We start from the raw sequence: 9737 nt of genomic DNA, 5'->3' as shown, positions 1-9737 counted from the left end.
GCCTTTTTTGAGCCATGCATGTCTCAGAATTGTGTGGCTCTTCAGTGCAGTGCCCATTAGCAGCCACATAGAGTGCCTGAGCCACATTCTCAATCTCTAAAGCTTATCTAGGCTTAGACTTCATTTCTATCCTTGGCCCAACCTGTGGTCAGGGGGCACAACCACAGGCTCATTATCCTCTCCGCAGGCTCTGTGGGAGCCCACCAAAAGATTGGGGGTGGGGGTACAGCATGCAAAGTGATTAGCGTGCCAGCTACATGATTGACCCCAATAGTAAGTACAGATGGAAAGCATTCAGAATTGCACCACCTCCAACACCAGAGCCTACTGCTTGAAATATCAAGTGATCCCTCCAGCAAAGGGGAGGGCTGTATCCTGACATTTTATTATGAGTCCCAGATAAACTCCAATTACAGCTTCCTTTTGCCATATCCAAGACCCAAAGTTCCATCTGTCTTTGGAGATGTGCATACCAAACACAGGAACCAAGCTGGATTCCCAAACATGGTACCTTGACCATTCCATACCTGTATCCCTCATCTGTGGCGGAGGTGTGCAGGCCCCTGTTCAGCAGGGTGCAGAGACCTTGTCCAATCTCTGGTTAAGAACATTTCCCAGTCTAATGGTCTTATCTGTTTCCTTGAAAAGGAAAAAATATTATGGGGCAGTTACAGAATCCCTGATAACAGATTTTCTGAGGAATCCTCCATAATAGTCCTTGGACGCCCGAAGTCTCTAGAGCGGGCATAGGGTAGGACCTCGATAACTGTAGGCATCTTCTGTCTATACCTTTCAGTCGTAATATTTCATGATCCCACCTAGGTCACTGGGAATGTTGTTGGGATGAGAGCAGGGACAGGATATGATGCCAGTATCATATTCTCTCTTTGCTTCGAGCTGGAGAATTTTGCTTGCCTGCCTTCTCTCCTTCCTTCACAGTCTCTCTGGAGGTCCTGCATGTATGGGCCAAAATTTTCTCTCCCAACCTGCTGCTTCAGAGACTGCCAAAGAATCTGGATGGAGGGGCTGCAGAACCGGGGATGAATTGCCAGTCTCTAAAGTCGATACCTGTTCAGAGGCTACCCTGAAAGTGAATGATTACTGGCGGGGATGGCTTGCTGAAATGGGCTGATGAATTGGGACCCATACAGTCACAATAAAGATTGTGATGCTGTTAGGAGACCAGATTAGATTTTTCTGGACTGCAATAGGCTGCAATCATCTTGTTATGTCAGCTTGTTTATTGTTTTGGGTCCTGACTTATTTTCTCAGTGCAAGGTGCATACAAAATAACTCTGCTGTGAGCACTAAAATTATTTGGGTAGGAGACTTGAATCCCACTAGTGTCCCCCATTAATTAGTATAATGGGTCATCCTAAGGGGACAGTTACCCTGTATTATTCAGGGATGCCTTATCATGGTAGAAATTTCACACCCAGTAAATTGCTAATGAAAATGTCATTCTCCCGCTGAGTTTACCTGACATACTATTTATCTTGCCACTGCCATTAGAGATAGAATTACTGTCAGATTTACTACAAAAACAGAATTGATTTTTAATTAGGGTTTCTAGAACTAAAGGTTAAAGATGGTTTAAAGAAGGGAAGCTGTGGTTTTCTCCGTAAGTATCCCAAAGATTGCTTCCTTAGCCTGTTGAGAGGCCAGAGCATCATCTGCACGGATGATGTTTCACGGTTAACCCTTTATACTTCCCATTGGTACAGGAATGTACACAAACTCCTGTCCGTCCCTACCTCCATCCCTTTTGCCAGCCATGGGTGTCAGAGTGTCAAAGTAGAACAGATTGCTTTGGTTTGTGTAACAAGGGTTGCTAAAATTGCAATCTTCCCTTCACAGGCGATTCGGGGAATACTCCGATAACCTCATGCAGGCATTTCATATACAGGCAATTATAGGAAGATAGATTAGAGTGTCCACAAGAATCATAACTTCCCTTTGCCTGATTTATAAGCCTTATCCTTATTTTTTATAATACCATTTATAACATCAACACCATCTAGACAGCTGTCTACGGGAGTTGGCTTCTCCAAACCATATGCTGGTGCCCGGCTGGCATGGGAGAAAAGATCCTGGAGGCAAGGTCCGTGGGAGAGCTGATCTAAGGGAGAGGTTATGATAAGCTCAGGTTCTGGGGTCAGGCCTGGCTGTGTCCCAGCTCTGCCACTCATGAGCTGTGTGATTGTGGGCAAGTGGCTTAACTTCTCTGAGCTTTAGTTTCCTCTTCTGTAAATATGGAGTGACAGTCAGTACTTACTACACTGCAGGATTGTCATCTGCAGTAAATGAGCTGAATCTTGTAAATTGATTAGCATTGTACAGGATACATAGTTAGCATTCAGTAAATATTAGCTATCATGAGAAAAGCAGAATACAGTGATAGAAATCAGACCTAAAACCTTAGGGGCTTTCAGGGGGGGAAATAATTCATTCTCCCAAATATCTGTTCATTTGTATGATGTCAGCAGACACCCACCTCAGATGTAGTCCCAATTATTTTTGCCATGGTGGGAAAAACTCTTTCCACTGCCTTTTCTTCTCTCTTCCCTTCATGTTCTCCAGCTCTTTCCCTGTGGCCAGGCTGAGTGCCGACTTGGCCATCATTAGCCTGTCCTTTCTCACCCTGGTGCTCGTCACATGGAGCCTGGGTCCCTGGTGACCTCTCCCTGTGGTTTCCAGTCTGTGAAGATGAGAATGAGACACTGGAGAAGACAAAGGGCGTCCACTGCCCTCAGCATTATGAGTTAGAAAGCACTGATGCCCTGGGGCAGCAGGAATACTGTGACAACCTCCACACTGCCCTTTGGCTCCTTTCCCATAGGAAGCTACGACTTGCCCCGCCTGACAAGTTCTTTATGCTTTAAACAAAAGAGATTATTGGAAGGAAAGACATGAGTGTCTCAAAGTGGTATTTTGGTACAAAAGGATGTCTTAAAATAGCATCCTTACGCTTCCCATTGGGGCAGGAAGGACCTGAGGAGAGAGAACATTAAGTCTGGAAAAGCCAAAATGATTGCTGGGCATTATCGTCCCCTGATGGGTAAGAGGGCTCTCTTTGAGAAGTGGCCAGGCACTCTGGCTGATGGGCTGCTGGGAGAGGAGGGGACCCCGTGATTAAGTAAAGGGGGGGATGTGCCCTCACAGAGGACAGCACCAGTTAGACCCAGCAGGCTAGAGCTGGTTTAGGCAGTAGGAAGAGAAGAAGGGGGATGGGGTTGTACCGTTACTCTCACACCTGACCTGAGACCCTAAAAACAGTAACAGGGAGGCCCTAAGTGACCGGTTGATGGCTTCTCTCTGGGACCCCAGCCTCTGCTTCTGCGTGCCCTCTCCCTGTTGTCAGATGCATACATTGAGTCCCCTCTGTGTTTCCTGCCCACCAAAGGACAGGTGACTGGTAAGTTTTAATGGCCAATCTAGAGGTAAGACGGATTCCCTAGGGGATACAGAAGAAGGGAATTACATGGCACATCCCACTGTAAGCAACTTAAAACTCCAAGTAGACATGTCTCTTCACCAGATTCCATCTCTGAGAAAGTCTTTCTCTCTTATTATACACCAGGGATCAGTAAACTTTTTCTTAAATGGCCATGTATAATAAACATTTTAGGCTTTGCAAGCCAAGAGGCAAAATCAAAGGTATCACGTAGGCACTTATCTAACCATTTAAAATATAACCATTAAAAACTGTAACAACCATTCCTGGCTCAGGGGCCATAAAAAATAGAGCTGGATTTGGCTTGTGGACTGTAGTTTGCTGACCTCTGTCCCACATAATTCTCAAATTTCCGCCTCACCATTTTGCACTGATATACCTGAGGCACTTCACATTCTCAGCTCTGCCCCAGTGTGTCCAAGCCAAACCCAATCCCCCCTAAAACAGTCAGTCCTCACATAGTTAATGGGCTCCAAACAGTTAACAGGAACACACTTGTTTGAAAATGATCAGGGTTATGGATACTTTTTTTTTTTTACCCTGTCATATGAGAAAAGATTGGGGACATTGGTCAAAAGGGACCAGCATCTCAGGGTTTCTGCCCATGAGTCAGTGAAATTAGGTCATGTTTCAAAGTGAGGGTAATGCCTCTTGGTCCGCTCTGAGGGGAACAGGTCCAGTGATTTGTGGAGGAGAGCGAGACCCACTATTACTATATCCGTGTTTATGTCCAGCTCAAACACGAGGTACATCCATCCATGGGGCAAGATAAGACCCCTTAATGCTGGACTTATTTTTCTTCAGAACCCTTCCAAGACAAATCACCCAGCTACCAAACTACAGAGAAGTCTGGACGTCTGCAGGTGTAGCAGTCAGCAACAACTCAATCATGTATTCGTTCATTTGTTCAAACATTTATTAGACACCTGCTGTCTTCAGAGATTAAAAAATAAGCAAGTGCAACCAGTGAATTCTTGTGGAGCTCAAGTCTAGGTGGGGCAAGAGTTGCTGAAATGGACAAATGAGAAGAGTCCATTTAGACCAGAAAAATCCTGTGAATGCAATGACATCTGCCCATACTAACCTGTGAGAGGGTGGGAGTAAATGGGAGGCACCTTCCCAAACTGGGGAGGAAAAGAAAGGCTTCCCAAAAAAAGGGATAGTTAGTCCAGGTAGTCCAAAAGGCAGAGATGAGGGATAGTGCCCAGGACAAGGGCAAGCCTGTAAAAGCTTAAGAGAACATAGTATCTCTAAGAAACCAAAGTATTTGGGGTAGAAGGAGTATTTGCACTGTATGTGTGTGCATTGGGATGCGGACAGTGCCACAACAGAGTGGCAAAAGATCAGGCTGAAAGAAAAAGAGGAAAGAAGGGAAGAGAAAGAAAACTGAAGGCCCTCTCTGCTTTACTTAGCATTTGTCCTTTCTGCTCAAAGCAATGAGAGACCACTGAGAGACCTAAACAGAAGAATGCCACTTTTGTGTTATTAGATGTGAAAAATGCACAAGTCTTACTGCCCTGTGGTGGCCCAAGCAAGTCTCATCAGAATGAAGGTCAGATTTCTGAGCGTGCACTTCAAGGACCTTTCCAACTTGACATTTCCAGTCTCTTCTCCCCTCTGCCATGCATCTCCAGTGGTAGAACATTTACTCCTTCCCTCAACATGTCAGTCAGTTTGTGTTGGTTATCTATTGCTGTGGAACAAACAGTTAACAGCTTAAAAAAAAACATTTAAAATATCTCAACTGGTTTCCGAGGTCAGGAATCCAGGAGTGCCTTAGCTCGGTGGGTCTGGCTCAGAGTCTTTCATGAAATGATAGTTAAGATGTCAGCTGGGGCATCAGTCATCTGAAGGCTTGACTGGGGCTGGAGGAGCTGATTCCAAGATGGCGTACTCCATAGCAGTTGACTAAGATGCCTCAGCTCATTACTGGCTGCAGGCAGGAAGCCTCAGTCCTCACCCTGTAGACTTCTCCACAGGGCTGCTTTTGTGTTCTTGTGACTTCCCCTGAAAAAACAATTCAAGAGAGAAAACAAAGAAGAGGCCAAAATACCTTCTGTGACCTAATCTTACACATCCCAATTGTATCTACCGTATTCTGCTTATTAGAAACAAGTCGCTAAGTTCTTCTCATTCTCAAGAAAATAGGAATTATGCTTCAACTCTTTAAAGGAAGAGTATCAGGGTGCCTGGGTGGCTCAGTCGGTCAAGCGTCTGACTTCAGCTCAGGTCATGATCTCTAGATTTGTGAGTTCAAGCCCCACGTCAGGCTCTGTGCTGACAGCTCAGAGCCTGGAGCCTGCTTCAGATTCTGTGTCTCCTCTTATCTCTGCCCCTCCCCTGCTCACACTCTCTCTCACTCTTTCTCTCTCTCTCTCTCAAAATAAATAAAAATAAACTTAAAGGGGCACCTGGGTGGCTCACTTGGTTGAGTGTCCAACTTCGGCTTAGGGTGATGATCTCACAGTTTGTGGGTTCAGGCCCCACGTCAGGCTCTGTGCTGACAGCTCAGAGCCTGGAGCCTGCTTCAGATTCTGTGTCTCCTCTTCTCTCTGCCCCTCCCATGCTCATGCTCTGTCTCTCTCTCTCAATAATAAATAAACATTAAAAAAAAATTTAAAGGAAGAGTATCAAAGACTTTGTGGGCATATTTCAAGTCCACACATCATTTAATGTTGATGTCCCTTTCCCGAAGCTAGTAGTTTTCAGCTGCAGATAATTTTTGCTCCTCTCCCCCTGGGGGACATTCGTCAACATCTGGAGATGTCACATGTGGAGGGGAGTGGTCTACTGACTTGCGGTGCTAGAGGCCAAGGATGCTGCTGAACACTGTGCAATGCCCAGGGCAGTCCCTCACAGCAAAGAATTACTCAGCCCAAAGTGTCACTAGTGCTGAGGCTGAGAAAACCTGGCCCGAGCTGTTAGCTCTGTGACTTTAGGCAAATTAAGTATTCTCTGTAAGCCTCAGTTTCCTCAGCAATAAGATAGTGAGATGATATCATCCATCTGGTAGAAACATGAGGGAAAGCATGTAAAATACTTATATAGTCAATCAGAGGAGAGCCTTCTCTGTGCCAGGCCCTGGGCTAGATACAGGGAACTTGGAGGTGAACTAGCCAGGTGTGTGCCTGACTTTGTAGCGTTATGTATTTGGAGCTTTAATCATAACACCAGTGTTTTAGTGTGATTTATCACACACTGGTCGTTGTTCTGTTTATCTGTGAGAATCTTGGAGAGAGGAGCGGCTCTCTCTCCCTGTCCAGCCCACCTCAGTGCCTCGCAACATGTTTCACACTGACAATGTACTCCATCATGCTCGTGGGATTGCTTTCCACCCGCTCGCTTCTTGAAATGACTACTTTTTATATGATTTTAAGGTGCCGGAGATCGTAAAACATACAATCTTTTTAATAACAGCTTTCAATTTTGTTGGGGGGGGGGTGGGAAACACTATTAACTATGTTTCAATTGTGAGGCACACCCTGATTTGAGAAATGTTAAAATTTAAAAAACAAATGTGCCTCACAAAATTGGGGAAATAATGGTGACGTTCTTTGTGTCCCAGACTACTAATTTTGAGTAAAAGCAGCCTGTGTGCCTGTCCTGCTGCCATTATTCTTCCTACGGAGGTGGTGTTAGCCTCGGCATATTAGTTTTCTCTTGCTGTTGTAACAGATTGCCTTCAGTCATGTGACTTAAACAATGCATATTTATTATCGTACAGTTCTGCAGGTGAGAAGTCCGAGGGAGATTTCACTGGGCCAAAGTCAAGGTGTCTACAGGGCTGTTTTTCTTCTTGAGACTTTGGGGGAGGAGTCTGTTTCCCAGCCCTTCTCCAGCTTCTAGTGTCTACTTGTATTCCGTGGCTCATGGTCCCCATTCTGCATCTGGAAAGCCAGCAATGGAAGATTAAGTCCTTCCCTGTCTTCCATAATCACTTCCCCCTCTGCCTCCCTCTTCTACTTTTAAGGATCCTTGTGATTACATTGGGCCCATCTGGAGAATCTGGGCTAATCTCTCTGCCTTAAAGTCAGCAGACTAGCAACTTAATTCTATCTGCAACCCTGATTCCCCTTGGTCACCTCGCCTTATATATTCACAGATCCCAGAAGATTAAAACCTGGGTGTCTTTGGGGGGCATGGTTATTCTGCCTACTATGGTCAGTGGTACCAAGAGAATTGCAAAATCCCTTTAGACATGTAAAGTTAGTCCAAACCACATCTCATGACATAGGGAAGTTTGAACATTATGTATAATGTTTATGTATATGTATAATTATACATTATCCAGTTGGATGGGTGAATTCCAGCCACTGCTTTCAAATGGCAGGATCCAGAGAAATATTGTATATCTGTGCTCCTTGCCCCTGGGTGAGTGAGATTCAATCCCTTTCTACATAAGCAAACGGAACCTATAAACCTCAATTTGGCTACTCCACTGTTCCAACATAACATTGCTCAGTGTCGTGAAACGTGACTCTTCAAAAATCTATTATGTGACAAGCTGGGTAGTTTATGACACAAATATTGTATTTTGCACACTTCATTTGCAGTTAAATTATTGAACATCTGACAGCACAGGCCACATTCCGTTTCTTAGTGCAAATCCATTAGAAGGTATTTTGTCGTTGTTGTTGCTGCTGTTAAATTAGGGCTTTAACATTTCCAGACGTGAAGAGTGAATTTATTTTACAATGATTAAAAATCATTTTGTAATTAGATTTGAATGAATAGGGAGTTATTGGAAAAGCTCAGCCTAGTGTTCAGCTTCTTAAGGAACAATTCCAGGGCACACGTCTTGATGGTGTCTGCTGTTGTAGTCATTTGGCAATTACATAAAAGAGGAAATTAAGGCCAAACGGGAAACAACCAAAGAGAGTGGAGATCTGGGAGGCAAATCTCCAGGAAGAGTTTAATATGGAATCACTTCTTGAGATAGGTCCGTCTTTGGATTTTTAAAATCCTGAACTTCCCTGTGCTGTCAGTGATTAGGCCATTTATATTGCCCATAACTGGGGTCGTAACATCAAAGTCTGTTAGGGCTAGGCATTTAAAGCAAATGAAATAAGTGATGCTGGTGCATTATGGTATATTAGGGAGGGGTGGGGACTGTGGAAAATTGCAAAGCACTTGCCTTCTCTAAATGGGTAACTGCTCCTCAGCTCCCACTGATTTTTTTTAGAAGAGTGTGGGAGACCAGTCTTGCCAAATTTTCCAGCTTTTCACAAGAAACCAGAATTCTTTTTTTCCTAAGTTTTTATTTAAATGTATTTATTTTATTTAAATTTATTAAATTAGTTAACTTACAGAGCAATATTAGTTTCAGGTGTAGAATTTAGTGATTCCTCACTTACATATCACACCCAGGGCTCATCACAAGTACCCTCCTTATTCCCCATCACTGATTTCACCCATTCCCCCACCGTCTGGTAACCATCAGTTTGTTCTCTGTAGTTAAGAGTCTGTTTCTCGGTTTGTTTTTCTTTTTCCCCCCACTATGTTTATTTGTTTTGTTCCTTAAATTACACATATGAGTGAAATCAAATGGTATTTGTCTTCGATTGACTTATTTCACTTAGCATAATACACTCTAGCTCTCTCCATCCACATTTTTGCAAATGGCAAGATTACATTCTTTTTTATGGCTGAGTAATATTCCACTGTGTGTACGTATCACATCTTCTTTATCCATTCATAGGTCAATGGACATTTTGGCTCTTGTCATGAAATTTGGCTGTTATTGATAATACTGCTATAAACATTAGGGTGCATGTATCCCTTTGAATCAGTATTTTTGTATCCTTTGGGTAAATACCAAGTTTTGTATCCTTTGGGTAAATAGCAAGTAGTTTAATTGCTAGATCATAGGATAGTTCTATTTTTAACTTTCTGAGGAACCACTGCCCCCATACTGTTTTCCACAGTGGCCTCACCAATTTGCATCCCCACCAACAGTGCAAGAGGGTTTCCCGTTGTCTGCATCCTCGTCAACATCTTTTGTTTCCTGTGTTGTTAATTTTAGCCACTCTGACTGGTATGAGGTGTTTTGTTCTGCATTTCCCTGATGATGAGTGATGTTGAGCATCTTTTCATGTGTGTGTTGGCCATCTGTATGTCTTCTTTGGAAAAATGTGTATTCATGTCTTCTGCCCATTTATCAACTGAATTATTTGTTTTTTGGGTGTTGAGTTTGATAAGTTCCTTATAGATTTTGGATGCTAACCCCTTATCATGTATGCCATTTGCAAATATCTTCTCCCATTCCACAGGTTGCCTTTTAGTT

The 9737-nt window shown here is 43.7% G+C and overlaps 1 long non-coding RNA gene across 1 annotated transcript; it reads right to left on the bottom strand.

Annotated features, from left to right (window-relative positions):
- Window positions 1-363: 363 nt before the first annotated feature.
- LOC122471157 lies at window positions 364-2689 on the bottom strand. The gene is made up of 2 exons (XR_006294137.1): window positions 2495-2689; window positions 364-639 (listed from the first exon to the last, which is right to left on the bottom strand). It is a non-coding gene; the product is annotated as an uncharacterized LOC122471157 (long non-coding RNA).
- Window positions 2690-9737: the final 7048 nt, after the last annotated feature.

This window comes from Prionailurus bengalensis, chromosome E3 (genome assembly GCF_016509475.1).
Source record: "Prionailurus bengalensis isolate Pbe53 chromosome E3, Fcat_Pben_1.1_paternal_pri, whole genome shotgun sequence".
Lineage (NCBI taxonomy): Eukaryota > Metazoa > Chordata > Mammalia > Carnivora > Felidae > Prionailurus > Prionailurus bengalensis.
The sequence above is the reverse complement of the archived record's forward strand: the minus strand, read 5'-3'. Positions and strand labels throughout refer to the sequence as shown.